At 53.1% G+C, this 17,610-nt stretch overlaps 1 protein-coding gene across 19 annotated transcripts in view; it reads left to right on the top strand.

Annotated features, from left to right (window-relative positions):
* The window catches only part of APBB2 (amyloid beta precursor protein binding family B member 2), a 397,255-nt gene that overhangs the window by 51,324 nt on the left and 328,321 nt on the right, over positions 1-17,610 (top strand). For 7 of the 19 annotated variants that reach the window (XM_051830967.2, XM_070068146.1, XM_070068147.1 and 4 more), the window contains exon 1: positions 6,361-6,568. The exons of 1 other annotated variant lie outside the window; for it this stretch is intronic. The gene's annotated coding sequence lies outside the window, so the exon portion shown is untranslated. Of the gene's footprint in view, positions 1-6,358; positions 6,569-17,610 lie in introns of those variants that run through there. 11 more of the 19 variants (XM_070068141.1, XM_070068137.1, XM_070068140.1 and 8 more) reach the window with 4 other exon arrangements.

Raw genomic sequence — 17,610 nt, 5'->3', positions numbered from 1 at the left:
GGTGAGGGGCGTAGGAGTGAGTAATGTGCACAGCAAGGGGACGTGCAGGCAAAGGGAACAGCGTGAGCAAAGGCACAGAGCTGGGAAGTGCCTGGTGTGTTTGCCAGAGAGTGACCAGGAAAACACCAAGTATTGCGGGCATAAGGGGGAGGGGGATAAGACCCTCTTTCTGTTTCTGGTGAACACGCCCTTGTGTGAGTTTGCACTGGGGGATGGCCCCACACCTTCCAGTATGGAATCTGAAGGGAGGTACACATTCCTGCTCTCATGTTCTGAATGCATGAGCCTGGACATGTGACCTTGACTCAGCCATTCTGATGCTTTGACCTATGACCTTGAACAGGGAGAGGGTGCAAAGGCTCAGGTACAGTGGCCGCAGCAAGTGACCAGTGGGGAGGCGCCACGGTCTTGTCTGTGGAATTTGTTGTCCATATTCCGTTGATCCTGACCCTATTTTGAACCTGGCTGGTCACCTTTGTGTTGATGTAGGGAGCGGCCTGAAACCCTCTCCTAAGCTTTTATCTGAGTACATTAACAAGTGTTAGTTCCTTTTGCTTGTAAGTAACAAGTGTCTCAAATAATAGAGAATGTAATCTTTGGAGTTTAACACCTGTTTTCCTAAAATTTTGTTCAAAGGATACAAATATGTCAGTAACAAGGCATTTTTTATTTACTGTAAAATCAAATGTAATTGTGAAATATACATTTTAAATTAAAAATTATTTAAAATGTAAAGAAGAAAAAAGACCCAGAGACACAAAGGGGTGAGATGGATAATTTGTCCGAGCAGTCATTTGAAGGTAATAAACACTGAGTGCCCATATCGTCCTGGGCTTTCTGTGCATGGTTTGTGCATATGTGTTTTAGGAACAGCGCAATGCTTATCTCCAGTTTCCAAGAAGACTGGTGTCAGGCGAGTTCATTTGCCCAAAGTGTCCACCAGAGGGAGAGTGGTGCAGCCAGGATTTCAACCCTGGGTCGACAGGCGGTGACACTGAGATCTTTGCCTACCAGAACTGGAGGAGCTTTGATAGAGAAGGAGTGTCTGAACCGGATCTCAAAGAGCAAGCAGGATGTTGCCAGATGATGAAGAAGTGAACCGGCTGCTGCAGCCTGAGTGTGTACCAGGGCGGAGACGAGGTCGGCGAGGGTTCCGGGATAGCTCAGGGCACGGGCAGCTAGCGGCATCACCCAGATGCGGTTTCCGGGGATGTGAGCAGCTTGTCACGTGAGGCCTTTGGTTCAGTAGCTGAGGTTTTATCCTTTAGCACCTGGAAGTCTCAGGAGGAGAGTGACATCATCAGCATCTAATTTTAGAAAATCACCTGGCAGCAGTGTGGAGGAGGGGCTGGGGCGGGGCGTGCTGGAGCAGGTGCCCGGATGCTGAAAGTGCACGCCAAGCCCACGAGGGCCATGGGAGCCGCGACGGTGAGCAGGGCTCAGATGAGAGAGGCGCCCCAGAGGTGGGAGCAGCAGGGCTTGATGATTAATTTGATGTGGGTGGTGAAGGGGAAGGAAGAACTGAAGATGACTGAGATTTCTGAGAAACCTGACTAGTTGGTGATGTCACAGCTGAGACAGGAGGGAAGGAAGGAAGCCATCCCACGTGATGCCTACTGGAAGCTTTACACGTGTCATCTTGCTTAGTCCTAAATAAACCCATGATTAGGATGCCCATTTGACAGATAAGAAAATTGAGTTTCGCTGAAGTTAAGTAACTTGCCACGGTCTTAATCCAAAACCCCTTAGTTTTTCCATGATGGCATTCTATACTCTGATAATAATTTTAATTTGGAAAAATAGGACTGAAGCTAGGGGGAGGTGGGCCATGGAAACAGTCCTATGAGAAACAGTGCAGCAAGAAGACAGATAAGGCCCTACGCTGAGGAGACAGAGGCCTGAGCAGCTCTGTCCAATACATTTTCTGCAGGAATAGATTTTTTTTAAAAGATTGTATTTATTTATTTGAGAGGTAGAATTACAGTGAGAGGGAGAGACAGAGAAAAAGGTCTTCCCTCTGTTGGTTCACACCCTAAATGGCCGCAACGGCCAGAGCTGGGCCGATCTGAAGCCAGGAGCCAGGTGCCTCCTCCTGGTCTCCCATGGGGGTGCAGGGCACCTGGGCCATCCTCCACCACTATCCCAGGCCACAGCAGAGAGCTGGCCTGGAAGAGGAGGAACCGGGACTAGAACCCGGTGCCCATATGGGATGCCGGTGCTGCAGGTGGAGTATTGTTAATACTGGGTTCAGATCCCAGGGTCTGCCACTGAACATGCTGTGCGGTGAGTTATTTCATATTGTCAATCCTCCCTTTCCCTGGCGGTAAGATGGGGATGACACTGAACCTGTGTCCCAGGGGTAGCTGTGAGGCTTAAGTAGAATAACCTGTGTCAAACACTCAGCCAGCGTGTGGCACGTGGGGAACACGGGGAAAGTTAGCTACTCTATAACCAGCACACGGTAATGAGTTTATGCTTTGGACCTCTCTATTTTGACATTTACTTGACTCTATTTTTGCACAAGTAGAAGGTATTTTCCCAGATCTCCAAATGTCAGAACATTCTAAAAAGAAATACACATTCACCAAGATAAAAAGGTGATAGAGTTCTGAAGAGTTATATATACGTATGCAACTGCAGGCACAAGTTTCGTAGTTATTCTTGTATTTCATTTTGATTTCTATATTGAAGTCTTTTAAATCTTTACAGAAGTAAATCATGACCCTGAGACTTTGTTGTGATCATTGTAATTCCTTTGGTTTAACCTCAAATAGTTCATACATTAAATGATGAAATAAAAATATTGGAGGGTCTACGTTTTGGCCTGGGGTTGGAAGTTCGGTTGGCATAGAGGTTAAGACTGAAGTCAGGGCCGGCGCCGCAGCTCACTAGGCTAATCCTCCGCCTAGCGGCGCCGGCACACCGGGTTCTAGTCCCGGTTGGGGCGCTGGATTCTGTCCTGGTTGCCCCTCTTCCAGGCCAGCTCTCTGCTGTGGCCAGGGAGTGCAGTGGAGGATGGCCCAGGTGCTTGGGCCCTGCACCCCATGGGAGACCAGGAAAAGCACCTGGCTCCTGGCTCCTGCCATCGGATCAGCGGGCCGCAGTGCGCCGGCCGCGGCGGCCATTGGAGGGTGAACCAACGGCAAAGGAAGACCTTTCTCTCTGTCTCTCTCTCTCACTGTCCACTCTGCCTGTCAAAAAAAAAAAAAAAAAAAAAAAAGACTGAAGTCAAATGTCACTTGTTTCATCTCCTATCAGAATGCCTGGGTTCCACTCCCAGGTTCCTGCTAATGCACACCCTGGGAGTAGCAGATGATGGCCCAAATACTGGGGTCCTTGCCCTCCATGTACAAGACCTGGGTGGAGTTCCTGGCTCCTGGCTTCAGCTTGGCCCAGCCCTGACTGTTGTTGTGAACCATTCTCTCTCTCTTTTTCCAAGTGAAGTCACACACACACACACACACACACACACAAGTTGGCTTGAAAGATTTTATAGCACTTTAAATGAAATATTAAATGTCTAGTCTTTGGCTATCTTAGAAGTGGTAGGATAGGTTGTGGATCCAAGACTACTTAAATATTTGTTTTTAAAATTTATTTTTACCTACTTCAAAGGCAGAGAGCAAGAAAGTGAGAGAGCTTCCCTATGTTTGCAATAGCAAGCCTGAACCAGGAGGAAGCCAGGAGCCAGGAACTCCATGTGTGTCTCCCCCGTGGGCGTGGGCGGCAGGATCCGGAACACTTGAGCTATTACCTGCTGCCTCCCAGGTGGGTCAGCAGGAAGCAGCACCAAGACTTAAGACGCGGCATTCGGGCAGGATAACTCCCTGGGTTTAAAGGCTAATGACTTCAGAAGTAGGAAAAGTATCCCTTTTGCTGCCACCAATTTTATACTTTGTAACCTTTGGAAAGAAAACAGCGTTGTCACAGACTCCCTATTGCGTTTGTCCAAGTATATGTAGACTCGTGCTATACATACATTCATGAGACTGGAATTTCCATTAAGCTGCGTTCAAATGTCGAGCTGCCCCTGATCTGTCTAAGCAAGGAAAAGTCGTTTCGGCCTCTGGGCCACAGGGAGGTAATGTTTAAACTCTAAGCGTTGATCCAGACTCATTCTAATGGCGTGTTAAGCACCCCTCCCACTACAATTGCTCGAGTCCCTCCTTGCCCGTGCGCCCGAGGAGGAGGGTGTTTGGCCTTAAAGGACGCAGGTGATTTTTCTATCCTGCTCACAGCGCTGGCTTCCCTGCGTTAACCAGCACGCTCTTGGAATATTTCATTTCCTTGGAAAACAGTGCGTGGGTGAGTCAGCACGGAGGCCAACACCCACTCACGACAGATATCAAAACTGCATGAGGTGGTTGATTTTCTTTGCAAACTGCAATGACGCGCTTTAGAGAAAGCGGTGGCTTGTTTGTAATAGCGCGCGGGGCGAGGCTCGGTGCGCCGGGAGCGAGGGTCTGCGGGAGTCGGCTCGGCGGTGCCGGGACACCGCGCTGTCGGTGTGCCGGTGCGCGCCAGAGACGGAACCCCAGTGTCAGAGGTGGCCGCCCCTCTGCAAAGACAGCATGACGGGAATTTGCTCCCGCAGCCTGCGAGCGCTCGGGCGCCGTTTCCACGGTGCTGTTCGGAGCGTCCAAGGGTTTTCTGCTTGTCCAGAGGGTGACTTCCCCACGTATGCAGCCGATCCCCTGCTGGGTGCAGAACGGGTCCGGCGTGCGGCGCGGCGGCCGGAGCCGGGCGCGGAAGCGTTTCCTGGGTGAGCGCGGCGGCCGCGCCCGTTTCCGGGAGGCTGATTGCATCAGGTGTGGAGCCGGGCGCCTCCTGGGCCCAACCTGGCGGCCACCGCGCCTGCGCAGGTCGCCCCGCCCCGCCGCCGAGGACTCCACCGCGGGTTTTCCTCGGGCTCGGACAGGGCCGGAGCCGGGAGGGGCGGGCGCTCACCGGCCCGGGACCCTCGGGAGAGAAGGGCGGCAGGGCGGGGGCTCCGGGAACCCGCTGGGCGCGGTGCGGTCCGAGGGACTGGAGCCGGATGGCTGGAGGCGGGCGATCCCTGGGCCCGAAGGTCGCGTACTGCAACTGCCCGGCTCTCCTGCGCTGTCCCCAAGGGGGCTGAGCGGCGGCCAGCCACTGCCCACGGTCCACAAGCCCCTGAAGCAGATTTGGGGCTCGGAGACTCAGCCGCAAGGGCGGCCGCTTCCGTGGCTTCCGAGGGATCGCTCGGTGGCAGCAATGTTTGTCTGCCGCAGGAGGGGGCGACGCAGTGTTCGTGTCCAGCCGGGTCCGAGCGAAGCCGCCGTTCGCGGGAGAGGTTACGGGAGCGCAGACGCCGGAACCCCTTCTTCCGGAAGGCGGCGCCGCCCCCGCGTCCCTGTCAGAGTCCCTTCCACCCGGCTTGACGTGGGGGCTTTGAGTGATTATTCGATGGCAGGCTGTCACCGCGCTGGGCTGCCAACTGCACGGAGGCAGAGTCCCCGGCTTTTAAAGTCACGTGTACGGAGAGCCATTGCTGTGTCTGCGGGGTCCTCCTCCTGCCTGCGGGGATCCGGGCGTGTCTGGCGTTCTCACCGTTCCCCGAATGGCCGCACCAGCCCACCTGGGAAGGGGCGAGCGTCGCAGATACCTGGGCCCCGCCCATTCGGGGGGCTCAGAGTCGCTGGCAGGTGGCTCTGCCCCCCAGGGCCTCCTCTTGCAGGTGCTGGGGGGATGTCATTCGCCGCGTCTCGGAGGGCACTGCCCCGTTCGCCACTTAGGGAGTGTCCATGCCTCCTAGGGTCTTGCTGGCCGGGTTACAAATCAAATTATAGGTGTCACTGGGGGTGAAAGGGGAAGTTAGGCTTTTCCTGACCTGCAGGTGTGTTTTGTCCCTGGTTCATCTTACTGTGATTTTTGCATCGAAGAATGAAAGAGAGAGAGAGAGAGAGCCAGCTCTGGGGTGGCCACAGGAGGCACAGGCAGGAGAAAGTCTGTCGCATAACTTGGGGCCAGCCTGGGTGGGTGTGGGCAGCTCTCCCCAGGGGACATGTTCCTCCTGGAACGGGGATGCAGACGTGGGGAAAAAAGACCTAGGGCAAAGGCTTTTCTGCTACCCTGGGGCGCGCGCTCTAGGCAACAGGGAATGGCCAGGCTGCACCGCTACCGGCCAGCCTTTGGGGCTCACCCTCCGGGCACGCGTGGCCTCGGTGCGGTCTTCCCAGGCGACTGCGGGAGCGTGCCTCCACCCGCAGGGGTCGCCCTGGGAGCGCGACCCGCCCCCTTCCGCCGCGGCCTCCGCCCCCGGCCCCGCCCCCGCCCCGCCGCTCCCCCTCCCCGAGCCCCCCGCCCCCCGCCGCCGCTCCTCGCGCAGCCGCCACCAAAGCCTGGAGAAGTGGAATCTGGCCGGCGCCGCTCCCTGCGCGGGACTCGCGGAGCCGCACTGGGCATGCTCAGTCGCCGGAGCCCGTGCTGGTCTCAAGTAGGAAGCTCGCGCGCTGCACCCGCAGCTGATCCGGGCGCTCCCGGGAGGGCGAGACTGGAGCAGAGCCGCCGGGCGTCGGGGCCGAGGCGAGCGCCGCGCGCACTGCTGGTGAGCTCCGCTTTCTTCCTTGCCTTTGGCCCCGAACCCCCGTGCGGCCCGGGAGTGCTGAGGGGCGAGCCGGGCAGCGGCAGCGGCGAAGGGAGCTGCGCGTTCCCCTGCGGCTGCCGCTCTGCTCCCGGCCCCAGAGCTGCGCGGCCACAGCCACAGCCACAGCTGCAGCAGCTGCCCCCGCATCTGCAGCGGGCGCCCGCTGCGGAGTCCCGTGCGCCCTGCGCCCGCGCTGCAGGGCCGGTGGTGGCACGGCGGCTGCGGGCTCCTCGACTTCCATCCCTCCTGCTTCCCAGCGCCCTCGTAGACTCGGCAGCTCGGGCTCGGCAGGGCCCGCGGCGGGGGAGACAGGGGAGAGGGCTGCGCCGTTCGGGGACTGCGGAGGGGCAAAGTGAGGGCGAGCGCCGACGGGGAAGCGCGCACACCCCCTGGCCCGGGCGCCCGGCCTCCGCGGTGCGGCGGCGCGCTCCTGCCGGGGAGTTGGAGGCGCGGCTGGTTTCTCGGGGTGGGGGCTCAGAGATCAGCCGCTGAGAGGTAAAAGGGGGGAAAAGTTCTTTTTCCCCCCTCGGAGGCAGAGAGAGCGTTGAAGTAGAAAATGGCTGTGCGGGGGCACCCAGGCGGGGATGCTGGCCACTGGGTCCTCCCAGCCCCTCCGCTGCCCGCCGGGCGGAATGGAGGGTTGAACGCCAGAAATGACATCCATGCCGTGCATACAGAGCTGGTCGGAGGGAGGAAGCGGGATCCCGTGGAAACAATGCAAGGTGGGTTCGGCCTCAGAGACGTGACCTAGAACCCGGGGGTCAGGGCAGAGGGCCCTGATAGGGATCCTGGGACTCGAATTCACACAGCGATGCCTGCAGAAGTCAGGTTTCGAGTTGTGAGTGTAGTGTGGACGAGCGGGGTGCAGGTTTAGAGCTGCGACTGGCACACTGGTCCGTGGGTGGATGGGGAGGCTGAGTTGAGGGGGGGGGGTAAGGCCAGTCCGAAAAGCTCAGATAAGGCCGGCGCTAGGACGCACGGTTTCGGTGAAGTTGCTCAGTCCCCAGCTTGATGCTGGGCTCGATGACTTAAGCCAGATACCTATAGAATTATCACAAAACGATGCCAGCAGTTGCCATGGAATGCCAAGAAATGAGGAAACTTTGCGAGGCTGGCATTGTTTTGTCATTTGTTTTAATATTTCACCGATTGAAGAAAGAAGCAGTGGCATCCTTATCTGTCATTTCTGGATTTTGCTATCTTAAATCTTTGATCCCGCCCCCCATAACAGATTTATGTTTCCCATGTGGTCCTCAAATGATCACTAGGAATGTCTGAATTTGTGGAGCCAGCCTTTCAGGAACAGACAGAACCCTGGGAGGAGGATTTCCTTCTGACCAGCGGGAGCAGCCTTGTTTTCGTTTCGCAGCTTGGAAGCCGTGTCTGTTCAACAGGGGTGTATCAGAACTTCCAGAGTACTAGAAATACGGCATGGTTCTGGGAAGAGTGACGTTTGTCAGGAGGACAGGGGCCACCTTGTGGGGGGTGGAGGGGACAACGCTGGGAGAACACAGGTGGCGGCAGAACACCCTGGGCTGATGGCAGGGGCAGGAACAGAAACATACAGGATGTCCACAGGGGTGTCCTGTTGACCCCAGATGTCGCCCAGGGACTCTGGAGACAGGAATGCGATTGTGTCTTTATCTATATTTGCCCAGGGCCTTTGGGAAAGGACTCCACTGCTGAGGTCCTTTTCCAGGGGAGGGGCTTGTGTCTTCTGTGTCACCATCTCAGAGTGGATGCTTTCCAACAGTTCACCTCCCAGGAGCCAGCATGAGCTTGCTTTCTGAAACTTCCTTACCGTAGACAAGCTGAGGAGCTAATGTGTCAAAGGGTCTCATTTACATTTGGTGGTGGGGAGGTGTAAGGTGGATACCGGCTACAAAATCATTTGACTACAAAATATTCCAAGAATGCACATGTACAGACAAAATATTTTGAAGCTGTTACTCTTTTTGTCATGTTTTAACTGTTCAGGGTCTGAGGTTTCTTTTATTAATTTTTTTACAAGTTTTTCTTGCCACCATATCACAGCTGCGTTGAATTCTATTTTTCTTTTACAGTAGGAATTGACGTTGAAAGCCTTGCCAAAATATTAGAATAGTAAAGGTGATTACTGGATTTTCTAAATGTGTCTTTAAAATTTTTTAAAAATTTTATTTACTTGAAAGGCAGAGAGACAGACAGACAGAAGACAAGAAAAGACAGAGACAGAAAAGATATATCCCTTGGTTTAGTTCTCAGATGATTGCAACAGTCAGAGCTGGGCCAGGCCAAAGCCAGGAGCCTGGAACTCCATCTGGATATCTCATGTGGGTGGTTGTGGGGAGCAGCCCGGACTGGACTGAGTTACTGGAATTAAGACTTATTCTATGCATCTGCTCTCCCACAATATGGCGCTGGGAGAGAAGTAAACAGCTTCCGCACAGCTGCCTCCAGTTCAACTAATAAACTGTAGGACTTGCTCCTGATTGGAGGAGAGCGGCGTGCTTGGCGTGTGGGCAGCCGAGTTAGGATTGGCGGAGGAGGACTATAAAGGAGGAGAGAGACGGCATTCACCAGGAACATCTATGGGGAACATCTAAGGGGAACATCTAGCTGAAGGAACACCTGTGCAGCCCCCGAGAAGAGCCGGCCGGCGGTGTGCCGCTCCCCTGCGGAAGTGGGGAATGTGGCCGGGGGAACTGCCCTTCCACGGAGGTGGAAGGGATAGTAGCCAACCCGGGAAGAACCAGCAGCAAACCCGGGGAGGGCCGAGCAGACGAAAGAACAGCGCAGGGTCCTGTGTCGTTCCTCCACGAAGAGGGGGAGCGACAGGTGGTGGCATAGACCCAGCTATTGGAGCCCATCACTTGCTGCCTCCCAGGGGGTGCAGTAGCAGGAACCTGGAATGGGCAGTGGAGCCAGCACTGGAACCCAGGCACTCTGCTGTGGCATGTGTGATGCTGTGTCCCTAGCAGTGGCTGTAGCTAAGCTGCTCCTTTGTACACCTGCCTCTGAATGTATCTTTAAGTGGAAATTTATGTCTCTGTGGGTTCTTCAGTCACACTGTTTACTCAGTTGCATTCCGGTGTAGTACCCTAAGATTTTCAGGGCTCTAGGACAGACTTTGAGGAAAGTGTTGTGATAAGTAGTTACTAATTATGTGTTTGATTCTTAGTTTCCTTAACACAAGATAGGAAAATATCCTTTGTTCAGTGCTTATTATGTGCCAAGACTGACATTATGGTCTTGACGTATACTATTTTATGCTGTTAGCATCTTTGCACAAATGTCCACTATCCCAGAAAACCCCTCTGGGCGGTAGATGCTGTTTTGATTACTCCACACTCCATAAAGTTTGAGCTCTTATGAGAATGTCTTCGATGGGTTTCATTATTATTCAATAAGCATTCTCTTGCAAAACATCTTTGATTTGTTATTTAGGATTAGATTTGATTGGAACAGCATGTTTTCAAAATGACTTGAATATCTTAAAGACGCTTCTATCCTTATTTCGGAGTTGGTTTGTGTTCATTTACTTGCAACAATGTTGTCCTACCAACAAGCACAATTAAGTGTAAGGGAGATAAATGCAGCTTTCCCATTTTAATCTGAATGTGTTACTATTGCGTGTCCTGCACATCGATGGGCGTTGGTGGCCTTTCTCTGGGCTGCAGTGGCTGTCGGTGGCAGAGTGACAGCCCCTCTAATAAAGGACCTGGTGAGATTTGGTGGGAAGGCCGCTCAGCGGCGTCTCCAGAGACTTCGCTCCTGAGTCGTGTCAGTTACTTTAATTCATATGGGACCTGGGACAAGTCCGTTTCCTCCTCTAGACCTCGGTGGTTCCGTCTGGAAAGTGAGGAGGCTGCAGTAGAATCCCCCACCCCGGGTACGCTATGGGGACCTTCTTGTCGCAGTCTGGGCTCGTGACACAGCCTTTTGAAGACAGAGGATTCCTTTAGGGCCTTAGATGAAGCTGATTTTATGTTTCCCTGAGCCTGGCTATCCATACTTGGCCTAATCAATGACTTTCATTTTTTTGGTCATTTCATACCCATCTTTTTCTTTCTTTCTTTTTATTTATTTTTTTAGATTTATTTATCTTTTGAAAGGCAGAGTTACAAGGAGATCGGGGAGGAAGGGAGGAAGGGAGAGAGAGAGAAAGAGAAAGAAAGAGAAAATATCTTCCATTTGCTGGTTCACTGCCCAAATAGCCACAACAGCTAGGGCTGGGCAGAGTGAAGCCAGGAGTCTGAACTCCATCTAGTTCTTCCACGTGGGTGCAGGGGCCCAAGCACTTGGGCCATCTTCTCTGTTTCCCCAGATACATTAGCAGAGAGCTGGATCAGAAGTGGAGCGACCCGGACTTGAACCGGTGCTGGGATGGGATGCTGGTATTGCAGGTGGTGGCTTAACCCCACAAGGCCAGCCCAGCTTGCTGTCTTTCAACTTTAATTTGTTATTAAACGGTTGGCATAAACTCTTTGTGGCGGGCTCGTCCTAGGAGGCCCACACACTGTCGGGATGGTGGGGCAATGCTGTTCTTAGACAAGAAGCATTGGGACAAGTTTCGGTGAACATGTCTTTTATTAACAATCAAGCACACCTTTTAAAGGGCAGGCAGAGGGAGCATAGCTAATTCAGGGCAACACTAATTCTATAGGATAGAGTTGATACTGGTGCCGCTATGCTTCTCCAATCAGCTTGAAGGTCATGTAGTCAAAGGTAGCCTCCCAGATGGCCCTCATGGGTCTGGGCCACACACCCAGGAGCCATTTACCTGATTGACAATTATAAGGCCCTTCAACAGGGAGGGAGTGGGTGTGGGGAAACACGCTTGAGGCTACTGCCGCCTGCCAGCAGTCAGGCCATCCTGGGAAGCGTGGGGTGCTGCACCCTCCTTACCTCCTGCATGGGCTAGGCTGGCAGTCTCCAAGCCAGGCACAGAATCACCCACAAATGGATACCAATTTACATTTAGGGAGGTGTTCGTAGTTCTGGCGTTCTACAGATTATAATAATGTACTGCATTTTTAAAAATGGCCAGAATAAAGGATTTTGAATATTTTCACTATAAAGAAGTGATAAATGTTTCTGAAGATAAATTTCCCCAGATTGGATACTACACAACGGACCTCTGTATTGAAACCTCACTTGGTGGCTGGTGCCGTGGCTCACTAGGCTAATCCTCCGCCTACAGCGCCGGCACCCGGGTTCTAGTCTCGGTTGCTCCTCTTCCAGTCCAGCTCTGTGCTGTGGCCCGGGAAGGCAGTGGAGGATGGCCCAAGTTCTTGGGCCCTGCACCCACATGGGAGACCAGGAGGAAGCACCTGGCTCCTGGCTTCGGATTGGCGCAGCGCGCCAGCTCTAGTGGCCATTTGGGGAGTGAATCAATGGATGGAAGACCTTTCTGTCTCTGTCTCTCTCTCACTTTCTCACTCTGCCTGTAAAAAAAAAAAAGAAAAAAGAAAAAAAAAGAAAATGAACTCTGTGGCTCTGCCAGTCTAGGTAGGTGATAAGGCAATGATTAAACTCGGGCAGTATGCAGTAGAGACTTGAAATGGTTTCACAGCACCTTCTGAGTGGAGACTTCCTGCTTTTGTACTTGTAGGTAATCCGAGAAACAAGAGGTTACAGCTGGTTTGAGAGCACCTGGCTTCCTAGGCCCACCCATGTGAAATTTTGGCCAGCCATTTCCACATGCCATCTCCCTTGGTTTCTGGAATAAGATTGCCATTGTGTGATTGTGAGCACCATAGCTGCACTGGGCAGGTGCCTGCTGTCGCTGCCGCAGTAGCAGGAGTGACTGTGGAATGTGCCTTCTGGGTGTCCTCAGCGGGGTTGTGAACCACACCACGCTCCCCTCCCCAGCCCCGGGCCTGGCAAGCTGTGCAGATGGGGCAGAGAGCAAAGGGAGCCCAGCTGTTTTGGTGTTTTTAGTGCACCGTGTGTTGAAGAGGCTCACAAAACTGCCTCATGAACCTGCAAGTGAGGCAGTGAGGAATGGCTGGAGTTGTCATCCCCCTTAAATGCTTGATAAGAAATGGGTGGGGACTCCAGTGCCTCTGATTAGAACCAGGCCTGGGGGGGGGGGCGGTCCTGGCTGCTTTAGGAGAGGGCAGCGACCCCACACCCTGGATGACGGCTGTCAGAGAGGAAGGGCCTTGAGGGGAGAAGCTGTCACTTGTCAGAACTTGGTGCAGTTGGAAGGCTGGGTAACTGGAAAGGTTCTGGGGGTCTTTAGGTATGCAGTGAGGGGAGACGTCTGCTCCCCATATAATGTGTTTTCATAATGCATGACTTAGTCTCACCTTCTGCAGTGCATTGTTTTATGATCAGGAAGAAAATCCCAGTATAGAAATGATTGGTAGATAAGATGCACGGATTCCTGTGGACAAAGATGGGGAGTCAGCATGGACAGCGGTGAGTGGTGAGGAAGTGTGGGTGGATATTTTTCTTTCTTGTTTGTTGATGACTTGGCCATTGTTTGCTTTTGGGGAAATCTTGAACGGTTTTTTCTGCTAGGTAGTACCTGAAGTTTCTGAAGAGTCATTGGATCAGCAGGTGTTTGTCAGGGATACTAGGAGAGGGAGGAAGAGGGCTGTAGTGTGTGTGTGTGTGTGTGTTAAAGATTTATTTTATTTGAAAGGCAGAATTGGGGGCTGAGAGAGAAAGAGAGAAGGAGAGAACTTCCATGTTCTGGTTCACTGTCCAAATAGCCACAACAACCAGGGCTGGCCAGGCTGAAGCCAGGAGCTAGGACCTTCCTCTGGGTCTCCCATGTAGGTGGCAGGGGCCCAAGCACTTGGGCCATCTTCTGCTGTTTTCCCCAGGCCATTAGCAGAGACCTGGGTCAGAAGTAGAGCAGCAGGGACAGGGACTGGTACCTGTATGGGATGTTGGCATTATAGGTGGGGGCTTTACCCACTATGCCACAACAGTGGCCCCTGTTTCTCTCTTAAATAAGCAGCTCTACGCTGGCTTAAAAAAAGTCCTAACCTTTGTAATCTTTACACTTATTGGTGAAGTAAGATCTTTGCAGCATCAGTAACAAATACTTTGGCTGACCTAAGTATATATGACCCTACTACTCTGGGCCATCTTTCTGTTGCCTTCCCAGGTGCCTTAGCAGGGAGCTAGATCAGAAGTGGAGCTGCCGGGACTCGAACTAGCATCCGTATGAGATGCTGGCATTGCAAGTGACGGTTTAACCTGCTGCGCCACAATGCTGGCCCCGTTAGTAAAATTTTTACTGTTCTTATTGCAGTGAGGATGATGATGATGTAAATATTTCCTGAGTGTTCAAATGAGAACATGTGTCCTTTTCCCTGAGAGGATAGCATTCCAACTTTTGGGTAAGATTCTCCTGTGAATGGATGGGAATATTTTTATTTGGCAGCTTAATGGCGTATGAAATTGCTAAGCCTGCGATGCAGAGCGCCCTGCCTTCGCGCTGAGTTTAGTGGAGGCCAGGCCAATGTGTGGAGCTGGTGGGTGGGCTGAGAGGGGTCCCTGGGCCCGCCAGGAATTCTGGGTCCCTGGGGTGGGGGAGCAGCAAAGCTAATTTGGAAAGCACCCTGGGAACCAGTTGAGTGTTTTTGAATTCTAGCCCAAGAACTACAGAGTGAGTGCCGAGATGAGGGTCTGGGAGTGCAGAAAGGATGAGCGGCTGAAATGTGAACCCCAGCAGGCAGGCAGGCCTCGGGCTGTGTCTTGGCATTTGTTGCTTTGCATACAGGCTCTTCCTGCCAAAACAACATGCCTTAGCAGTGCGGAGCTGGGGATTCTAGGAAAAGCTAATGGAATCAAAGTTCCACAACCAAGAATTGTGTGCATGCTGGCTGAGTGTAGACCTCGGCAGTACCGTGCCCTCCGGGGTGAGCTTTGAATGGCTCCAGAAAGTGCCAGAAAATGCCAAAAGCTTGTGGAATTTGCTGTTTCTCACCTTCTTTGTTGTGAGTTAGGAAGCACATAATGTGTTTTTAGGTGGTACTTTTAAAATCTGTTCCTTGTCATAGCTGGATCTCACCCGTCATGATAAGAGCATTCAGGTTGCCGGGACGCTCTTCATGCTAAGAGCGTCATAGCCATCATCCTGCTGAATCCTGCAAGAACAGTGTGGTGCTCTACCTGTTTCAGAGATGAGAAAACCGAGGTCCTTTTGACTGAAGGCTGCACGGGGAACAGTGATGCTTGCCCTGGAACTGTCATCAATACATAGGAGTTGCCAAGCAACCGACAGCATGAAGAACTAACGCTTATTAATTTAGGGCCGACTGTGCGTGCCTGGCGCTATGCGGGAAGCCTTTCCTTGCGTGCTTTGGGGTCCCTCCTTTGTGTTTCCCTGTTTGCAGGTCAGGGAGCTGTAGGGCTCGGGACAAGTTAAAGGACCTGGCCAGGCCCTAAACCAAGCGTGCATTCGCCTTGTTCTTTCTGCCACTCCATGAGGCCTCCTGCATTCAGCGCATGGGGAAAAGGTGAGACCTTCATGTTTTGTCCATGTTTGAAATGGACAGTTGAGCTGAATCTGCCTGCTGAGGAGTGGAGCCACTTCCGCCAGATGTGGCCCTATGTGCATTTCTTTCCTCTGGCCACAGGTTGAGCCTTCGGATCCAAACTCTCATATAATTTGTAAGTATCTCTGATGCTCGGCCTTGCTCTGTTGAATCTCCCTGGGCTGGCTCCTGTCTAGAAAGGTTCTGCTGTAAACTATGTTGGAACCCGAGTTGTTGTCATGTGCCCCTTGTGCTGTGGTGTGGGGATGACCGAGGCCTCTGATGGGGATCTCAGGGCTTCCCTGGCAGCCCCGTGGCTCACGTGGGACCTCTGGGCGCTGGAGTTGGGCTGGAGAGAGACCCCGGCGCATCAGCTGGTGGAGCCTCTCCCTGAGCTCCCTGCTTGCCCTTTGCTGCAGGTTCTTCTGCTCTTGTCTGCTTTCAGTTTCTCTAAAGAGACATTTGTCCCAGGTGGGAGTCTGTCCACCTGCCATCCTGAGCATCCCCGTGGGCTGGCCAGTACTGTTTGTGAATGGAGGCGAGTGCGGGAGAATTTCCTTGGCAGGGGGTGGGTATCTTGAGTGGATTCATTCAGGGGTGAGCTAATGTGGTTCACTTTTTGAATGTTGCCAAGGCATGTTCTGTGCACTCTGCAAACCCAGAGGGTGCAGCTACCTGGATTCAGCCTCAGGGTCTTAAGTTACCTTATCAGAAATGTTATCCTGCCCAACGACCAAGTTTTTATTTATACTGTTTCCAGGCCGCTGGGGAAGAGAGAGGGGCACTTGGTGGCACCCAGACACTGTAGCTTTATTTGTTCTTTCCTTGTTCAGCAAGTGTTTATTGAGGACATACTTAGTGCCAGGCGCTGTGCCCAGTTCAGGAAGACAGAGGAGTATCCCGGAGCATTGATTAGAAGGAGCTGCAGGCGAGGCACAGGTGTGGCAAGGGGGGAAGATTGTCCCCGCCTCCAGGAGTGGGGAGGCCTCGTGGATCAGGAGCCACAAAAGTGACCCCTGGCATGAATTCCCTGCCGTGGAAAACCCTTCAGCCATCTCCCTTCCCGTCTTCCACGGACTTGGTGGGGCTCTCGGCCCGCATCTTCTCCCCAGGACAGGCGTTTGCCATCCCCTCTTTAGGGGACTACAGATGTGACCTTTCGTATCTCGTTAGCAGCGGTGCTTCGAGGGGGCAGGTTTGCCCTCCAGGGAACGTTTGGCCATGCCTGGAGACCTTTTGGTTGTGGTGACTCTGGGGCATGGACACTGGCATCTGGCAGGCAGAGGCCAAGGGCGCTGCTGCCCGTCCTGTCCTGGCTGCTCAGGGTGGCCCCCTGGGGAGGTACTGGGGCTTGAGGGTCAGGAGCCAGAGTCTCGGGCTTCCGATCCCTGCAGTCGCATAGCTGTAAAGCCCAGGCCACAGAGCTCCATGCGGGCAACAGAACTGCACGCTGCCTCCGTTTCCTGCTCTGCAGGTGGGAATGCTAAAGGCAGCCGCGGAATTGGTGGTTACGAGGATTCCAGGAGTGAGCGTGGGGTAAGGGCTTAGAACCATGGAGTTGGATCTTAACTGTTACTATTAGTTTTATTTTCTTAAAAAATGTTAGTTTATTCAGGTTTTTTAAAAAAATAAATTTTGAACGACAGAATGACAGAGGAAAAGATCTTCCATATCTGCTTGTTGATTCCCTAAATGCCCTAAATCAACACATAGGGCTGGGCCAGGCCAAAGCCAGGAGCCAGGAACTCCATGGGAATGACAAGGACCCAGGTCCTTGGGCCATCCTCTGCTGCCTTCCAGGTGCATTAGCAAGGCGCTGTATCAGAAGCAGAGATGGAGGTGGTATGGGATCCCAGCCTGGTGCTATGGGATGCAGGCATCTCAATGGTCCCTGCCCCTATTTTTATTTTTAAATAGAAACTTTACCTTTTGACCCTAAAGAGTCGGTTTGGAGAATCCAGGGCAGCTGAGCTGTGGCACCACTTCTGAGTTCACTTTGGGGCAAGAATTGGCCATTGTTTTTGGGTTTCTCTGCTTCCTTTTTGGTGTCTGCTGCTTTGGTTCCATTTTCCGCAGTTTTCACCTCTCGATTCGAGACTTTCATCCTTTTTTATCCCAGGGACACACATTTACGTCTTTAATGAGCCTTCCCCTCGAGAGCTGAGAGCTATATTTATGGTTTTCTTCGCTCTGTCTATTTTGGGAACGGTGAGAAAGTGGGAAGCGGGTCGGGGGAGAAGTTGCCTTATTTCCTGATTGGCCTGGTTCCCGTCGCCATAAAGTGCAGGGTGAAGAGGCAGGTGGTCCTGCCTGCTCAGGAACTCTTCCCTCGGCCTCCCCACGGCGCCCCCCGGTTGGGTGCCTACTCTTTCTAACACACCCCGGAATTGGGTCACAACATTATCTGCCAGGTTGGCGTCAGTTCTAAAAATCCAAGCAAAGATACAAACTGTGTCAACGCGACCTGAAACGTCTCCGCCTGTGCTTTGAGGCTTTGCAGGGTTTTCCTGGCAGCAAAGGAAGCCG

This window comes from Oryctolagus cuniculus, chromosome 2 (genome assembly GCF_964237555.1).
Source record: "Oryctolagus cuniculus chromosome 2, mOryCun1.1, whole genome shotgun sequence".
Taxonomy (NCBI): Eukaryota; Metazoa; Chordata; class Mammalia; order Lagomorpha; family Leporidae; genus Oryctolagus; species Oryctolagus cuniculus.
This window is presented reverse-complemented; position numbering and strand designations above follow the sequence as displayed.